Genomic DNA, 13,462 nt, shown 5'->3' on the forward strand with positions numbered 1-13,462 from the left:
CCATACATTTTGTAGGTCTTATGGCAGCCGTACACGTAGCGATAAATCGCGGCGATCTAACTGTACAATTAAAAGTTTTTAGGATTTATTACAACTACACGGCTCTAACATTTGTGCGAAAACTTAATGGATGCTATTTTATATTGGTTGGCTGGACTAAATCGAACTGTTATAATACTCTGAGAAACATTTATACAGTAACAGTTTTTGATAACAAAAAACTGAATGTATTCGTGGAAATAAAATGAATAGGTACTTCAAATGAATGATATGTTTAATGATAAACCAAAAGGAAGTTTTATACTTAAGATATTAAGCTAATGATTGTGAAGTAGTCACAAATTAAAATAAATATATTGTTTTTATCTTTTTAATGGGCTGTTACTGTTTTTATACTAATTAGCTTGGAATGTTAAATAAATAGGTATAACTGGGTGGATTGTTAATTATTGTTATTAAAAAGTAAATATTCATTTTAATACCTAACTGATGACAAAAAAAAATTATAATTATATATGTAAATTATATTGTAGTAATAATAGGTAGTCTGTTTTATGACAATGTATGGTAATGAAACAATAAAATCTTAGAATGCAAGATATTTCTAAATGATAATAATAAATAAAAAATACACAACACAAACATTTTTTAAAAGACCGATGAAAAGAAATCACAGTACCTACCAACATTGGTATATATGTTACAATCTAACAGTAAATAGTAAAACGAAAAATGGAAATTATTTAATACAATAATAGTACCCTATTTCTTAATAATACCACATAATATGTAAATCAGCAAATTCACTCGTTAACGTCACTGATCTCTTTCAGCAGCATTCGTGTCCTTAGAAGTAACGATCAGGTTCATAGCGGAAATGCTTATTAAAATACATAACTATGTGACAAATATGTTAAAACTGATAATAATAATAATTACTGCCTGCAACTGTATATAATATTTGTAATACCTATACACCTTTTTTATGTACTCTTCAGCATGCTATTTACTAAAATAAAAAATTATAATTAGGAATATACAGGGTGTCCGGAAATTATGCGTTAAGACTTCAGGAGGTGATTCCTCATAAAAATTAGGGTCACAAGGTCCTATAACAATTTTTCGAAAACTCAATATTAACGGAGATACAGGGTGTCAAAAAAATTTTTTTTTAGATTTTCTTAGATAACTGTTTTATTTGTGATTTGATTTTTTCCAAATCTTTCCTATGTATTACTAGTGCCCTTGGAGATTTATGTTCCAAATATGATGCAAATACTCCAGTGCCAAACGGCCTAACCTGACCTTAATCCTCGATCTATGGCCACAACTTTTTTGTTTTCACCGCTTTATAAATCTGAACTTACTTTAAAAATATAAGCATGGAAATGTTTGAAGTCGTTTTTCTCAGAAACGGTTCATTTTATTGTATCGCAACAAGAGATACTTTTTTAAATAATTTTTGATACTCTTTAACATAGTGCTATTCAAATTTATAAAGCGGTGAAAACAAAAAAGTTGTGGGCCATAGATCGAAGATAATGGTCAGGTTAGGCCGTTTGGCACTGGAGTATTTGCATCATATTTGGAACATAAATCTGCAAGGGCACTAGTAATACATAGGAAAGACTTGGAAAAAATCAAATCACAAATAAAAAAGTTATCTAAGAAAAACTAAAAAAAAAATAGTTTTTTTGATACCCTGTATCTCCGTTAATATTGAGTTTTCGACAATTTGTTATAGGACATTGTGACCCTATTTTTTTGTGAGGAATCGCCTTCCGAAGTCTTGACGCATAATTTTCGGACACCCTGTATATACTTTTTGCCATTTTCACATAAAGATACATAAAACTAGTTTATTATGATTCGATGTGAACGATTAAAAGCAAAACAATAATCTACATAACTTGCTAGAAAATATTTGGGCAAACTAATGGGTGTTCCAGAATTCACACAAATAGTTTTTTGATATAAAACACATATAATTAAAAATTGTAAATTTTTTATTTATTCATAAAGTATACAGTACAGGATTGTATATGGAACAGCATACCGGGTAAATCGCCTCCACAGCTTTGCTGACGCATACACACTCTTTTATCGAAATTATGACCGTTTTGCATAAATGCTGAATTTCGTTGATACAGCGCTCAATTTCCTTCTTCAAGGCGTGGGTGGGTGAGCTTGTTGGCATAAACCTTCGACTTCAAAAAACCGCAAAGAAAAAAGTCCAACGACGTTAAATCGCGTGATCTGGGCGGCCAATTCTGAACACCAAAACGGGAAATTACACCACCAGGAAATGACTCATGCAGTAATTGAATTGTTACTCGGTCTTCATGGCATGTGTTTTGTTGAAACCACATGTAGCTTACATCCATATTTTACAATTTAGGCATAAAAAAGTGGATTATTATGTCGCAATAGCCATCACCATTAACTGTCAATGCCTGACCGGCTGCATTTTCGAATAATGGTCCGATGGTGCTTCCAGCCCAAAATCCGCACCAATCAGTAACACGTTGTGGATGCTTTTGTTCCTCAACGATCATTCGATGATTTTCTGAACCCCAAATGCGACTGTCAGCTGTCATGCTGTCTTTTTTTTTTGTTGGCAATACTTTACCGCATAAATCGCGTAAAATTCAAAACTTCCGTGAATTTTGTGAGTTAGAAAACTTATATTTTTAAAGTATACCTACTGCAAACATCATTAAACTGTTTATATTTGTCAACCATTGTATACTGGGTGTTTCTTAATAACGTGCTAATATTGAAGGAGGTTATTCTTGGGTCCATTTTAAGAAAAACACTTCATATGAATATATGTCCTAAAATTATTAACTTTTGAACTACAGGGTGCTAAAGTTTTATGAAAAAACATTTTTTTATGATAACTTTGGTATTACCTATCTTAGATATTTTTTCAAATTTGGTACACGCCTTCTATTCATCGAGATGCATTTTCTGATGTACAAACAATTTTATTATTTTTGCCAGTGGCGTCTGTACAAGTTTTGTATTGAATATTTTTGAAGAAAATTATGTTACGCCACTGCCTTTACTTAAAGTAAAAATCATATCTGAAATCCTTATTCCTTTCTGAGCAAATGTGGTGTCTTGAATTTTTTTCGTTTGACGTACGGTTTTTGCATAAAAAAATAAAATTCATTCATTTACATCTTATTGGACCACTTACGAGAAAAAAAAAGATTTATGTAACTTTGAATAATAATTTATTTAAGATAATAACTTTTAAACGTTGAAATTATGAAATTACTGTAATCTACATACATTTTGGAAAATGCTTTTTTCTTAAAACTTTAGCACCCTGTAGTTCAAAGGTTAAGGCATTTAGGACATATGTTCATATGAAGTTTTTTTCTTAAAATGGACCCAAGAATAACCTCCTTAAATATTAGCATGTTATTAAGAAACACCCTGTATATGTACCTACGCTTTTTTTTTTTTAATTTCATAGATTACCATAGATTTACGTTCTTAGATAACCAAAAAAAAGTTAAATACTGTAAGAACTGTTTTCACACTTAAAAGATATATATCGACATTTCACCAATTTCACTCGTTCTGAATTTTGTCGAATTCGATTTCCAAACTTTACAATTGTTAAATACGTCACTGTTTATTTACACACAGCTGGCGAGTAGTGGAAGGTTTCTACAGACTTAAAACGATGCGCATCCAGCTATGATTGTCTTATCGTTTCGTCATATAAATTAACTGCTTTATATTGGTAATACCTTGTAATGAGACATTAACATTGAAGTCTTAAAATACAGGGTGCTCCTAGTTACGTGTTACACACTTTAACAGGTACAGTTCGGTCAAAAGAGCAAAAGTCTCTTATTAAATATGTCCAAAAATGCTTATTATATTATTTTATTAAATGTGAATGGATCAACGGATAGATATGATTTTTGGTATAGACAGATCTTTAAATTTGAAAATGATTGCGATAAAAGTGTAATGATGAAAGGTTTGCATAAAGGTATAGGAAATATTTTCACTTTTTTATATCAATGATATTGTATTTATTATTTTCTGCTTCTTTAATTTCCACTTTGAATACCCATTATAAAAAAATATGTCGACATCTTTCGACGCGCATAATAATAAGGTACCTAATAAAACAATTCAAAAACTGAAAAAATGTTATTGTAAACATTGTCTAAAGGCAGTGATCAGATAAATATTCCAGATCATTCGAAGCATTCTAGTTTACCAGTAAACGTAATATATGGTTAAAGATTTTATTTCTAGCTGTACGTTCTAAAAGAGATTGATTGCTTTCACCCACTGAAAAAATTCTAAGGTAATTGGACTAGTAGATGAAAGGCACCATTAGAATTGATAAATTGGAAGATGGATATCTTTGTAATAATACTTGTGACGAATACGTTAAAAATCAGTATGATACGATTTAATTTTTAAAGGTGGTGCCTGCCCGTTATTGAGAAATGTAACTCCTTATACAGGCAAGGAGCAGTGATTTAGACATGTATCTCAAGAAAATTAAAGCAGAAAACGTTTCTACGACGTTGTGAAAGTGCGACGCCTCTATTTGTTCAAATTTTCACAAGCATTCCAGTCCACATCCTTCCACTCAAAAGGTTAACGGTTTAATTGTTTTACTTTCAGGTTATTTTTATTGAAATAAAAAATATATACTGGGTGTTTCTGAAATAAGTGAATTCCTTGAAAAGGATGATAGAGGTCACGACAATAAGCAACTAATGGTCCATTTTAAGTTGAAAAAATTTTTTTCACATGAATGTCTAAACAAATTTAAAGCCGTCCTTGGTGCGGCAGCCTGCTTTACCTTTGATATTGAAGCTGCCGCGCGCCGCAGAGCGAAAGCGCTGATAGCGGTTTTGACGGTTTCAATTTTGTGTTCGAAAATGCTGAATTTTATTCAAATCTCGTTTAAAAATAACACAAAAATTAAACGAATAAACGAATTACTTATCAACTCATTGTGTGCTAATAAAGATGCTTCTAAACGACGGTCAAAATTGTATCACCAAAAACACCACACCACACATTCACTGAAAGCTGTTGCTGCAACCGAGATCTCTGTACAACGTGAGTATTTGTGTCACATTAATAGTGATTGTTGTGAAAATTTAATATGCCGTCTGTAGTAAAACTACATTCATCCGTATAAAAATCATCTTGCTTGTAAAATCCGGATCTTAAGCTATTTGATGTCAAAACCAATCATTGTTATTTAATGCCTGAACCTTTTGTACCTTTCACTGCAATCAATACTAAGCTTTATCTTTTTTTACTCAAAGTCTGTACTTAGTAGATATCAAAATTTCGCGTCAAAATGTTTACAAAAATTGACTATGTGAATTAGATAGCCATGAACGTAGATATAAAAAAGTTATGAGGTTATCAAAGGGTTTTAGACGTTCTGGTAATATATTACATTCAAATAATTTAAGAAGTCTAGTTCAAGCCATTTCCAAGTTTTAAGAACAAATATTGTTTCAGAGAATATTGACAGAGATCAGCAGCAGTTGACTTGTGTACGTGTAAGTTGCTCTTTACTTACACTACTGGAAAAAAATTAGGAAACCAAAATATTTCATAAATTTTTAGAGATTTTTTAAAGGCTGTACTCGCAATGAAAAATGGTCGTATCGAGATAAAAAAAGGTTTTTTCCAAATCCGACATTTTCGTTAAATTATAAATTAACCTGTCTGTCTTTGTCACCTAACTGCAAAATACTTTTATGTTGTAGAAAACCATAGTCTTTTTCGTTCTAGAATATAAAACAAATGTGTACATAATTTGTTATTTTTTCGAATTTTATTTATGATTTTATTAATTAAGCAATATACATTTTAAGTAATATAACATTTCGGACGAATTTTTATAATAATAGTTGAATCTTTGTCTTCTATATCATCGATCGTTATTAAGCTCATCTCTTCTTAAAGCTCTACAAACACCAATTATTAAAAGACCTGAAAATTTGTCCAAAATTAATTAAATTAATTTAAATTTTCTAGCAGAAATCTATTATCATGTGCTTCTTGTAAAAAGCTTATTCCTATTTCCTCTTTCATTAGAGTTCTGGAGTTTTTCGGACGGTATTCAACTGATTTGCTTTTCAACTATGATATTAGTTTTGGAAATTTTCTGATATTTACATTTTTTTGATCCTCAGTGTACTTTTTAACATAAAATATACTTACTATAACGCCGAAGGTTTAATTTTATTAATTTTATGTTCGCTTCGAATAGTTTCTTCGAACTGCACCACGCTTTGAATTCATTGTAGGCAATCTCGTACTGTCTCGACGATTTTTTGGGGATTAGTTGTGAAACAGCACTTTGTGCCGCTTCCAATACTTCCTCTGGTAAAAGCTCGTCTTCACTTTCCTAGTTCATATTAAATTAATCACTGAGGCCCGGTACTTTGAGTCTCGGTTAAGACTTAATTAACTAATCAGGCGATTAGACTGTGAATATACAATTATAAATTAAATCAGTATGTGTACAGTCTAATCATGTGATTACTTAATAAAGGCTTAACCGAAACTCAAAGTACCGGGCCTTAGAATATGAATTACAATATATTATTCTGACACTACTTTTTCAAACAAATTTTTATTGTTTATCAAGTTACTATCGTTATGATAGTCACCGCGGCTAAACCGTCTTGATTCAAACACGGTTCAAACGATTTCAAATATAAATTAAATTGTTGAATTGTTGTCGAATGGTTTTCGAAGAAACAATTTTTTTCATCCTTTACATTAATTTGAAAAAGAGCAAAATCATAGCTGAAAGAAAATGTTTGTCAAAAGATCTTGAACTAGAGACTTCAAGCTTCAAAGCGGTTTTTTTAATCTCAACACAACCATTTTTCACCCTATCAAAAATTACTAAAATTTTTATAAAATATTCTTGTTCCTTTAATTTTTTTTCAGTACTTAGTGTATTTTGGTTCAACGAGTCTGATATCTTACTTGTCCCAAACATTTTATGGACCCAAACATTTTATGGACACCTTGTATATATAAGATATCTTAAACGTTAAAACGAAATAATTGCATTTAAGTCGACGAACCACTCCAACCTATTTAGGCGAGCGGTTCACCCCTTAAAGGATGCTTCTAAATGAATGTAACCGACTAAATTTTTAAAACAAAAACCTACAGGATGAAACTTTTTTTATTTTATAGTGTATTTTTCTGATAATTTACATATTTTTTTTATATTTTTCGGCGTGGTCAGTCAGTAAACAAAAAAGTTGTAAAAAAAATACTTGCCGAATGGCTTTGAAAACAATTTTGTAAAATGGCCCAAAATAAACACTCCTTGTTCTTTGACAAAAATTCGAAAAATGGTTCGTTTCCGAGATATTTGCAATTTAATGTGAAAAAATTGACGAAATCGACAAACTTTCGGAATTTTTTTCTCAACTACTGAACAGAGTTTAATTCTAAAATAAGCATGCAGATCTTCTACTTTAAGATATATTTTTTTGGTCTAGGTCCATTATTTTATTCAAGGTCTACAGCGAGTAAAAAAACAGTCTACAAATAGTGAAATTGTAATTCGAGATCGATTGACACATGGATGGAAAATCGAAAATGGTTGTTTGGATTTTAATTATTTCGAAAGAGAAACTGCTTCAAAAATATTTTTGTTCATGTAGTGGAAAATGTTCTACGAAAAATTGTAACAGTCTGTGCATGCTCAGATGAATGTCAGAATGTTCCATCCGAAATTGATGATGAAGCGCTTATTTCAACTCAAGAACTTGTCGAAAATAACGAAAAACATTATTTAAAAATTAAATAAAAAATAAATTAATATACTTTTATAGCTCTTAATATTTTTGTAAAATAAAAATAAAATAATTATCCTATACAATAAATTATCCAATAACTTTTTTATTTTTCGAGACCGCTAGGTCAATTATTATTATTAGGTTAATTTTACGATTTAAAAAGCTTATTTAGTTTCGTTTTGATATAACTTTCAAGTCAATTTTAGCCATTTATAAAACCATAAATCGAATATTTAAATTTTACTAATTACTTGCAAAAACCTTACTCCGGCTACAAAACCAAATCTGTAGAACATTTGTACTGTTAACATATATCGATTAAAAAAAATCATAATAATGTTTATTGTAAATATAATCTAATCCAATATATTGTAAAAAGAAAATTTAAATTTGAAGTGTTTTCTTTAAAAGACTTTTTTTACTCGCTTTAGACCTTCAATAAAATGATTGACCATACCAAAAAAATATATCTTAAAGTAGAAAATCTGCCGATTATTATGCTTTTTTTAGAACTAAAATCTGATCAGTAGTTTTTGAGAAAAACATTCCGAAAGTTTGTCGATTTCGTCACTTTTTTCACATTAAATTTTACAATTAAAAACTATTTTCGAAATTATCAGAAAAATACACTATAAAATAAAAAAGTTTCATGCTGTAAGTTTTTGTTTTAAAAATTTAGTCGGTTCATGCCTTTCTTTTAGGGATGAACCGCTCGCCTAAGTTCTGTTACCTGTTATTACTTCACAAATTTTATCAGGGAATACTATAGTACGATCGTATTCGATGCAAAGTAATAAATCATTGCCTGTCAAGGGAATCAGTGCAACACATTTTATAGGGGGTTTTGGAAATTGAATAATTTCTTTATGCATTATGGATTAACAGTTATATATTTATGAAGGACAAAGTGAAAAACAAAGGCATCTCCTTCGCACATTGGGCGGCAGGACAACAATACATTTATTACTCCCTCATATGACTTGTGTCTTGTGTTTTTTGCGGCGGCGCGCGTGCCGGCCTGGCGTGGTCAGTTTCGTTTCGGTTGTATTGGTGCTGCGTGTTTCTCGCTCGCGATATTTGTGAGGTTATAACTGTTATAAGTGCAATTATATTTCTTTCGGGCTATATGTGTGTTTCGCGCTATTATTTGAGAATTTGTGAGTGAAATCATATTTCTTGTGCTACGTAACAAAAGTGTTTTTAGTGTTTTATTTGTGTGCTGTGTGTGTGTTTCGGGCTGTTGTTTGTGAGTCGTGAATGCTATTATATTTTCTGTGCTAGTGAAGTGAAGTTTTTTGTATTATTATTGCTCTGTTGTCGTTAATGGAGAAATGGAGGCGGTGTCTGGATGTTCGCGAGCCGGATGTACTGTTGTGGGTACAAAAAAATCTATATTAAGTTACAGAGAAAAAACGATAATATTAAATGTCTATAACCCTTTAGAAAAGGATCATCCCATGAAACTGAAGACTGGTTTGGTGGAAATGTGTTCTAGATATACTGGAGTAAGCGAATTATCTGTTTTCAAAATTTTAAGAGAGAAGAAAAATGAAGGAGACGTTAAAAAAGGGGGTGGAAAGAAGAAATTAATATTAAATGAAGATGAGAAAAATGCAGTTCGGCGTACAGTACACAAATCATAGAATTTATATTTTGTTTATAATTTGTTAACATTTCTTGTTTGATAGAAAAATAACTTATTTTGTTGAGATTGGTAGAGAATTGTTAGTGTTTTCATTTGATAGAATCATATCATAGGATTTATATTTTGTTTTCATTGTGTAAATATTTATAGTATATCTGTTATACAAGGTTTTTGCTTTGAAACTTCGTTCTCCTTATAAAAAAGGAATCGTAATGGGGTGCGATGAAGAGATCAGTTCCGTCTGGAACCCTGTTCCTACAAAAATCCCTTTATTCTCATAAACTATTTGTTTTAAATGTAATTTATTATAAATCCAATTCGTTATTTAAATTCCACATATGTACTACATTTCACATCTGTACGCGCCACTGTTTATTGTTCCCTGCTCTACGATCAAGCTCGCCAGGTTAGTATTTGACGTATAACCGACCACTTCGTACACTCGATGCACCTGGCCGACTACAGCTAGTACCAGAACACAGTGCGTATGCGGCGGTATTTCAGATTTTACATTCAATTTCATTATGACACGATTTTCCTTTGATAAAAGACCGACAATTTTTTGCTCTACTTTGCATCGAATACGATCGTACTATAGTCGTTCGATGACGACATACCCCTCAATCGGTTGGTCACTATATACATTTTTATTTATTCGTGATTAAAAAGTTAGTTTACGATGGCAGGTTAGCAATAAACAAGTACTCAGTGTATCCATCCATTCGTAAAATATGCTGCTGGTCGATCGTGACTGTTATTCGACGAAAAAGAAGTTCTTGCCATCAATGCCATCATAAATTATGTGAAAATTGTGTGGAAAAAATATAACGTATATTCTTAAGTGTGTACAGGGTGTTTCTAATAGAATATACAAGGTGTTTTCTAAGCCTAAGTCTCCTCAGTTGGGTTAATATCAAATTTCGGGTGATAGAACAAATTATTTTAACTAAACCGTTTCATTTGAAGGTGAGTCATATTTCATTTCGTTTTCCAAATAGTGTGTTGAAATTTAAAAGGAATATCTCATTTTTTAAATATATCTGAAGTTGTTTGATGTAGAGTGTAGGCTGTGATAAACTTGATATATCTAATTTGAAGTAAAAAATTCGCCAAGTTGACTTATAAAAGTGTGAACCAGTGGCGAGATTCAAGAGGTCAGTGTCACTAGGAGCCTCAGAATTGCAACACCACTGATAGACAAGGGCGGATCTGTCGAAATATTCCACTTCTTGGATGCAAGAGGGGGCAAGCTAATTTTTGCTGGAATATCTTCAGTACAACCCACATAATAAAAGTGTAGATCCCTAGATCTGGGCGAGGTCCGGAACATTTTCAAAATTTCAAAATTTTTTTAAAAAATACCCATGTTATCCCAGTTTTTTACTTATATCTTGGAACTTATGCATTTTGGAAGAGGAAAAAAGTATTAGAATTGAATTTTGCACGTTATACTGTAAGTTTGAATTTTGCACGGTATACTGTAAGTAAGTTAAAAATGTTTAAATTTATTACCGATTACCCATTTTTAAGCATTACGTCAAGAGCGTCGCAGGACACCGCCAGCGTAGGCAATTAAAATATTTTGAAAAAATTATTCAAAAAACTTGATTATTTTTCATCAATTTTTGTTATTTTGCACTTTGGTAATAAATTTAAACATTTTTAACTTACAGTATATTATGCAAAATTCAATTCTAAAACTTTTTCATCTTCAATATTTTTTAAAACTCAGTTAAAATAGGTATTTTGTAAAAATGTTTAAACCTTTTTGCAATTTTGAAATTGTTCCAGACCTCTTCCAGATTTACGGATCTACACTTTTATTATGTGAGTTTTACTGAAGGTAAACCAGAAAAAATTTGCTTGCCCTCTCTCACATCCACTTCAAAACAGATCCGCACTGGTTAGTATTTTTATTGCCAACATTTCTAAAAAAATCTCTTTTATTATGTTTGAAAAAATTAATCATTTTATAACTACGATTTTTTTACCACACAGTTAAAGAGTTAGCCCTAAATAATTACCTACAATTCCAATGACCTACATTCATTTTACAAAAACAGTTTTTGTTGAAAATATGACTTTAAATAAACAAATTCAAAAAATTATTAATTTCTTAACTCCTAATAAGATATACAAATTTATGTGCCAATTATTTTGACATATTTCATTGTCTCTATTTCTAATTGTATTTGTATAAAAAAACATATACTATTTTTGCGGAATTAATAACACAGCCCCACAAAATTAAAAAAGTATCGGATCTGGTATTCAGACCCATGTATTTCCATGTATTTTTTTCCGCTGAATCCGAATCTGTCTTCAGATTTGGCCCAACGGGTCTGAGTTTTCGGGAAAATTAAAAAAACAGGTCAAAATTTACAAAAAACGTAATTTACGATCGACGAAAGTTATAAAAAATCTAATTATTCTACCAGCTCACTAGACGTGTGATTTTTCACTCTTTTAATTCCAATTTATTATCACAGAGTCAGACAAACTGGTCCAATTTCATTCAAAAACAGAAAATAGATTAAAAACGCCATTTTCATGGCATAATTCGTGTTGCAGAGTTCTGGATCCATCTTTTTATCCACCCACCCATTTATGAATTTATACATCTTTCTATCCAGTCGTTCATGTATGTATATGCATATTTATTCATCCACCTGTACCACCTATAAAACCCACCCATCTATCCATCTACTTTTTGTACTGAGAGATGAGATAACAGCCTAGAAGATTAAGAGTGCAATAAAACTTGTAGAATACTCTACTTTCTTAACAAAAGAACACAATATCTACAAATCATTCTTATTTTTGTTGCTATAACGTGTTCTCTTTTATTCAAAGGATCTATGCAAAAGTTTAGTCCCTCTATTTTTCGTTTATCTTTTTAACAACCAACAAAAATCGGCCCAAAAATGCAAAAATGCTTTCATCTCATCTTCCTTGATATCGCTGTTCGATAACCCTCATATCCTGATGAAATCGTTCGCTTTGTTCTTCTCCAAGATCCAAGATTTTCAGGAAACCAATCTAGATGTGAATGAAAGAAGTGCAACTTGTAGTTCATCAAACATCCCAGATCTTGAAAGTCTTTTATCATTTTTGATACCATTTCTTCGTATTTAGGACTCTTCTTGTTTCCTAAAAAACTTGTCGCTACAGCTTTGAAACTAGTCCAAGCACTCTTCTCAACGATATTCATTGTAGTGATGCATGTTGCATCCTTGAACAATGTCCGAATCTGAGGTCCATCGAATACACCTTCTTTCAATTTCGCCTCAGAAGTATTCGGAAATTTTCAGGGCGAAAATTTGTTTAGGAAACAACAAGAGTCCTAAATACGAAGAAATTGTATCGAAAATGATAAAAGACTTCCAAGATCTGGGATGTTTGATGAACTACAAGTTGCACTTCCTTCATTCACATACGGATTGGTCTCCTCAAAATCTTGGAGATTATAGCGAAGAACAAGGCGAACGATTTCATCAGGATATGAAGGTTATATATAGAACAGCGATATTAAGGAAGATGGGATGAAAACATGATGGCCGATTTTTGTTAGTTGTTAAAAAGAGAAACGAAAAATAGTGGGACTAAACGAAAGCGTAACTAGTTGGATAGATCCTCTGAAGAAAAAAGAACACGTTATAGCAACAAAAATAAGAATGATTTGTAGATATTGTGTTCTTTTGTTTAGAAAGTAGAGTATTCTACAAGTTTTATTGCATTCTCAATCTTCTAGGCTGTTATCTCATCTCTCAGTCCCTCAGTACAAAAAGTAGATGAATAGATGGGTGGATGGGTGGGTTTTATAGGTGGTACAGGTGGATGATAGAAAGATGTATGAATTCATAAATGGGTGGGTGGATAAAAAGATGGATCCAGAACTCTGCAACACGAATTATTCTATGAAAATGGCGTTTTTAATCTATTTTCTGTTTTTGAATGAAATTGGACCAGCTTGTCTGACTCTATG

The 13,462-nt window shown here is 31.3% G+C and overlaps 1 protein-coding gene across 1 annotated transcript in view; it reads left to right on the forward strand.

The window, feature by feature from the left end:
• The window catches only part of LOC108909181 (DNA-directed RNA polymerases I, II, and III subunit RPABC3), a 239,249-nt gene that overhangs the window by 108,250 nt on the left and 117,537 nt on the right, over positions 1-13,462 (forward strand). The gene's annotated exons all lie outside the window — the stretch shown is intronic.

The sequence above is a fragment of the Anoplophora glabripennis genome, unplaced genomic scaffold (genome assembly GCF_000390285.2).
Source record: "Anoplophora glabripennis isolate ALB-LARVAE unplaced genomic scaffold, Agla_2.0 scaffold318, whole genome shotgun sequence".
Lineage (NCBI taxonomy): Eukaryota > Metazoa > Arthropoda > Insecta > Coleoptera > Cerambycidae > Anoplophora > Anoplophora glabripennis.